The sequence below is a fragment of the Heterodontus francisci genome, unplaced genomic scaffold (assembly GCF_036365525.1).
Source record: "Heterodontus francisci isolate sHetFra1 unplaced genomic scaffold, sHetFra1.hap1 HAP1_SCAFFOLD_43, whole genome shotgun sequence".
NCBI classification, from domain to species: domain Eukaryota; kingdom Metazoa; phylum Chordata; class Chondrichthyes; order Heterodontiformes; family Heterodontidae; genus Heterodontus; species Heterodontus francisci.
Genome location: NW_027141852.1, coordinates 4,226,269 through 4,232,880, shown reverse-complemented (window position 1 = coordinate 4,232,880; position 6,612 = coordinate 4,226,269). Strand labels below are relative to the sequence as shown.

Here is a 6,612-nt window from a genome sequence, read left to right as displayed (position 1 = left end):
CTGACCAGAAGGTCATGGAACAAAGGCCAACCGTATGTTAATGGCAAAATAAAAGCAAAATACTGCGGATGCTGGAAATCTGAAACAAAAACAAGAAATGCTGGAATCACTCAGCAGAGTATGTTAATGGTGTGCTGAAAGACAAAGCATTACTGCAGAGAGGGTGTAAATAGACTGTAAAGCACAGAGCAGTCCAAGCACAAGCATTAAAAAAATTAAAAAGCAGAAACAGTGGGTAGGCACAGTAGAAACAAACTAAACACACGAAAAAACCTAAAATAAAATAAGCAAATTAAAAAGAAAAAAAGGAAAAATAACTACACATAAAAAGGAGAGGGTGGGGGGAGTGTGTGGTGGGTGCTGTCATGCTCGGAAATTATTGAATTCAATGTTCAGTAAAGGTTTTCCGTCTTATTGTTTTACTTTCTGTTACTCACCATCTCCTGACTGTGACCATTTGCCGTCGTTTTACATCTGCTGGTGGAGAGGAGGCGCTGCAGGAATGGTTTAACAAAGAGGAGAGACTGGGGTGAAACGTGTTTGCAGCTGGTGCAGCTTGTGTTCCTGTGCGCAACAAATTGGTTTGTGAGACTTGTTGCTGATTGATGTATTGAGTGGAAGAAAAAAGCTGATTGCAATAAAGCGTTTGAAGAAGCATGATGTGATTGTGGATAAACACTTGATGTTTTGAAAGTAAACAATTTGTGTTACTACAAAACATGAATAGCAGAGAATGGTTTCGATCCATCGACCTCTGGGTTATGGGCCCAGCACGCTTCCGCTGCGCCACTCTGCTACCGGGTGACTTTGATTTCAACTGCCTATTAGTGAAATATGATCATTTCCCCAATTTTTTTTTAACAAAATCGGATTGTTGTCAGATTGCTCAAGAACCCAGACTCAGCAACACACTCGCTGACAGACTCACCCTCACTGCACAATGGCACAAGGACACTGAGTAACAGCACCGACAATCAGGCAGGCAGAGAAAGACACACAGAAAACCAGGAAGAGATTTCAGGACCCAGAAAGGAACAGACAGAGAAAGTTACTGAGCAAACCAGCAAGAGACAGCGAAAGACGGATGATTTATGGAAACGTGTTCTCTGTTAAGATGTCCCCTGTGTTCTTTTAAAGATATTTCCTGCTGTGTAATAGAATATTTTCAGTGTTTTCTGTTTTAAGCTCTCCCTCTTGTCCTGGCCAGTATTTATCCCTCAACGTCACTAAAACAAGTGATTATCTGCTCATTATCAGATTGATCTTCGTGGCAAATTGGATGCAGCATTTCCTACAACAGTGACTATGTTTTAAACGTCCTTCACTGGCTCTCTGGGTCTTTCGCACAGCATGAGGCTGTGTGTGAGATCCCAGTCCAACCCACATTCCCTGTGTGAGAGCCCAGTCCACCCACATTCCCTGTGTGAAATCCCAGTCCATCCCACATTCCCTATCTGAGATCACAATCCACCCCACATTCCCTGTGCACGATAATAATTTGCTTCTTTTCTTTCTTACTGTATTCGCTGTTGTGTAAAGATGCTCTCTGGTATTATGTAAAATGGTTCCCTGTTGGGTAAGGATCTTCTCAGTTGTGTAAATATGATCCGTCTTGTGTAAAAGTGTTCCCGGTTGTTTAAATATGTTGCCTGCTCTGTCATGTAGAGCTGAGTCTGCACTAATGGAATTGCGACAGGATCTTCCAGTCTGATACTGTATGAGGGCTGGAATATGATCCAAAGCTCAGTCTATACAAATTGAATTGCTATTGTATCTTTCAGTTTCACAATCTGGGTGCGTTTTAAACTGAAATCTCAGTTTGTTTCTCAGGTTATACTATCTTTCAGATTCTCTCAATCTGATAACGCACTTTAGACTTAGACTTATATAGAGTCATAGAGTTATACAGTACAGAAACAGGCCATTCGGCCCATCGTGTCTGTGCAGACCATCAAGCACCAAAGTATTCTAATCCCATTTTCCTGCACTTGGCCCGCAGCCTTGTATGCTATGACGTTTCAAGTGCTCATCTAAATGCTTCTTAAATGTTGTGAGGGTTCCTACCTCTACCACCCCTTCAGGCAGTGTGTTCAGATTCCAACCACCCTCTGGGTGGAAAACAATTTCCTCAAATTCCCCTCTAAACCTCTTTCCCTTTACCTTAAATCTTTGCCCCCTGGTTATTGACCCCTCCGCTAACGGAAGAAGTCTCTTCCTATATAACCTATCAATGCCCCTCATAATTTTGTATTCTTCAATGATGTCCCCCCTCAGCCTTCTCTGCTCTAAGGAAAACAACCCTAGCCTTTTCAGTTTCTCTTCATAGCAGAAATGCTCCAGCCCAGGCAACATCCTGGTGAATCTCCTCTGCACCCTCTCCAGTGCAATCACATCCTTCCTATAGTATGGTGTCCAGAACTGTACACAGTACTCCAGCTGTGGCCTAACTAGCGTTTTATACAGCTCCATCATAACCTCCCTGCTCTTATATTCTATGCCTCCACTAATAAAGACAAGTACCCCATATGCTTTCCTAACCACCTTATCTACCTGTGCTGCTGCCTTCAGTGATCTATGGACAAGTACACCAAGTCCCCTCTGACCTTCTGTACTTCCTAGGGTGCTACCATCCATTGTCTATTCCCTTGCCTTGTTAGTCCTCCCAAAGTGCATCTCCTCACACTTCTCAGGATGAAATTCCATTTGCCACTGCTCCGTCCATCTTATCAGCCCATCTATATTGTCCTGTAACCTAAGGCTTTCCTCCTCACTATTACAACATCACCAATTTTTGTGTCATCTGCGAGCTTACTTATCATACCTGCTATATTCACGTCTAAAACATTAATAATTATGTATCTAATGTATATGTCAGGATGCACTATGGGAATTAATACTAAAACTTATAAAATCATAACGTGAGTAAATATTGGGCTGGTATTTAATTTGAATCTCAGATTATGTTATTGAGGTTAATTCTGTAACTTTGAAACAGGAACCATGTGTCAGTTCTATGTGTATTTAATTTGTAGCTGAGGTTGCACTATTGTGGGATTGACACACTGATAATTTGATAGTGGGTGAGAATTTGGGCTGGGATTTATGTATCTACCTGTCAGTGGTACTGAGTTATGGTAACAGGGAAACAACGTCTGTCTCTCCTGCTCTGTTGGATAGATGGATTGAAAATGTGTCTCTGGAACTATTTCTGCTGTCTGAGACTGTGGAACTGATGACCTGTCTGTGTTTCTGCGCTCTGTGAGTGATAATGTACGGACTGTGTGTGAGAAGGAGCTGGTGACACTCTTCCTTGTAACTTGGTGGAGGAAACATCCCATTTACTCTGGCTTCTTCATTTATTTTCCTGTTGAAACAAAAGTATGTTTTACAACACAAGTACAGGTGAGGTGGAAGATACAAAGACCATCAGCTTAATGTCTCGATTAATAATCATTATGAACGGCCACAAAGGAACCCCAGGGATACAGACATTATCAAATATTTGACTCCACTGCAGTACTGCAGCACTCAGGGTCTGTATCCTTGGAGTATTGGGCGCGATGACAACAATGTAATGATATGTAGACAGAGCCCAAACCCTGCACTGTTCCATGAATGGAAATATCCGATGGAGCAGAGACGTTTGCACTGGTCAGATTTCCATTTATTGCTCCCATGGCATTAACCTGTTTAAAATGAGCCTGTCTTAGGTCTCACCTGGCGACTTACAGATGCTCTTTGTATAACTCCCCACATTCTTGCTCTCTGGCTCTGTTTCCGCTCTTCACTGTCAAATAGCAACAAACCGGCTGAGACTGGAACTAAACCAGGAATATTCACTGCTGGTCTGGGGAGAGGAAGCAGCATTGAATTTCAATAACAAATTCTTCCCATTCTGTCTCCATCCCCTTGTCCACACACGCTGAGAATGGTCTCTCCCTTCCCCCACTCACTCCATGTTCCGGGACCAGTTCCTGCTCCATTCCGCCTCTTACAAACAGCCCCCGCCTCTCCCTGAACTTGACCCCGGACTCGATGCTGATCTCTGAGTCCATCTGCGGATACGGTCCCAAAGCGATGTGCTGCTGTTTGCTCCCTTCCCCCGGGACCTGGATCTTTTCATTCGCGGCTGTTTTAAACCATCTTCTTCCGCTCACAGGCAGTGCTGGGGGAGGGGAGCGCAGGCGCAGATTTCTGCAACAATTCCGCAAACAGAAACATGGAAAATTTGGGGCAAACAATGAGTCCATTCGGCCCATCCTGTCCACGCCAGCGCAAAGGGAGCGATTCATCCCATAGTTGTTGTTTTTGGACCGTGAAGTGTGGAAACAGAAGCGGACAGTCAGGATGTGGGGAGTTACACAAAGAGAATCTATTATCAGCACCAGGTGAGAAGTGTGAAGGACACATTTTAAACAGTGGCTGTTTGGTTTCATTTGAACGGTTAGACCATGGGAGCGGGAACTGGAAATCTGACCTGTGTAAAAGTCCCTGTTCCGTCGGTCAGTCCCATTCATGGCCCAGTGGATTGTTTCTGGATGTCATCAAATTGTTGTAAAATGGCCAAAGCCCCTGGTATGCAGTAGCTGGGGGCTGCAGGACTGCAGTGGAATCAGACACTGACTCTGTTTGCATTGCTGGGTTTCTTTTGTGATTGTTCATAATGATTATTCATTGAAAAATTGTTTTGGTCACTTTTGTATCTTCTACCACATCTCTTCCTGAATTATAATAAATACTTTTTCTTTCTACAGGCAAATACTTGAAGGAAGTAAAATAAATGTAATGATTCCTCGACACAAGGGGAAGTGCAGCCAGCTCCTCACACACAGTAAGTACAGGATCACTCACAGAGAGCAGAGACATCAATTCCACAGTCACTGACAGCAGAAGTCGTCAGACCGGCACTGATCCCAAGTTCCAGAGACATTTACTCAATCCAACAGTCACACAGAGCAGGAAAGACTGAAGTTGTTTCCATTTCACCCCAACTCAGTCCTACTCACAGGTAGATACATCAATCCCAGTCCAAAATCACACCCACTATCAGATTACAAGGCATTGTGTCACTCTTACAAGAGAGCAGCATGAACTACAAATTCAATGTCAGATGGAACAGACAAACAGTACCTGATTGTAAAGTACAGAATTAATCTCAATAATGTACCCAGACTGCAGACTGAGCTCCATGTTACACACCACTCCACAAATCTCACAAATAGTCAGAGTGGAAGACACAGTATTCATTCCATTACTGCAAACTGAATGAACCTGATCTTACATACAACAGATTATAAGATGAACGGCCACAGACCTGAGAAATTAACTCTGCTTCTCTCTCAACATATGCTGCCTGACGTGCTGGGTATTTTCAGTATTTTATGTTTTTATTTCAGATTTCCAGCATCTGCAGAATTTTGCTTTTATTTTAGGGTTCAAGAAACATTGCATTGTGAGGTGAGAGTGACTGCCCTTGACATCAAGGCAGCCATTGACCTTGTATAGCATCAAGGAGCCCTAGCAAAACTGGAGTCAATGGGAATTAGGGGGAAAACATTTTTTTTAAAAAAGAAAGTTAATACCAAGCATAAAGGAAGATGGCTGTGGTTGTTCAGGTCAGTCATCTCACTCCCAGGACATCACTGCAGTAGTTCCTCAGGGTATTGTCCAAGGACCAACCATCTTCAGCTGCTTCATTAATGACCTTCCCTCCATCAAAAGGCGAGAGGTGGGGATGTTGGCTGATGATTGCACAATGTTCAGCACCATTCATGACTCCTCAGATACTGAAGCAGCCCGTGTCCAGATGACAACATCCAGGCTTGGGCTGATACCTGGCAAGTAACATTCGTGCCACATAAATGCCAGGCAATGACCATCTCAAACAAGAAAGAATCTAATCATCTCCCCTTGATGTTCAATGACATTGCCATTGCTGAATCCCCCACTATTAACATCTTGGGGATACCATTGACCAGAAACTTAATTATACCAGCCACATAAATGCTGTGGCTGTAAGAGCAGGTCAGAGGCTAGGAATTCTTCAGCAAGTAACTCACCTCCTGTCTCCCCAATACCTGCCCACTATTTACAAGGCACAAGTCAGAAGTGTGATCAAATATTCTCCCCTTGCGTGGATGAATGCAGCTTTAACAACACTCAAGAAGCTCGACGCCATCCAGGACAAATTAGCCCGCTTGATTGGCATCGCATCCGCCACCTTAAATATTCACTCCCATTACCACTGATGCACAGTGACAGCAGTGTGTACCATCTACAAGCTGCACTGCAACAACTCACCAAGGCTTCTTGGACAGTACCTTCCAAACCCGCCACCTCTACCACCTAAAAGGACAAGGGCAGCAGACACATTAGAAAACCACCATCTGAAAGTTCCCCTCCAAGCCACACACCATCCTGACTTGGAACTAAATTGCCAATCCTTCACTGTCACTGGGTCAAAATCCTGGTACTCCCTTCCAAACAGCGCTTTGGTTGTACCTACACAGCAAGGACTGCAGTGGTTCAAGAAGGCAGCTCACCACCACTATATCAAGGACAATAAGGAACGGACAATAAATGCTGGCCTGGCCAATGATGCCCACAACCTAT

General features: G+C 43.8%; 1 non-coding gene across 1 annotated transcript; it reads right to left on the bottom strand.

Annotated features, from left to right (window-relative positions):
- Positions 1 to 724: 724 nt before the first annotated feature.
- On the bottom strand, positions 725 to 796 carry trnam-cau (transfer RNA methionine (anticodon CAU)). The gene has a single exon. It is a non-coding gene; the product is annotated as a tRNA-Met (tRNA).
- Positions 797 to 6,612: the final 5,816 nt, after the last annotated feature.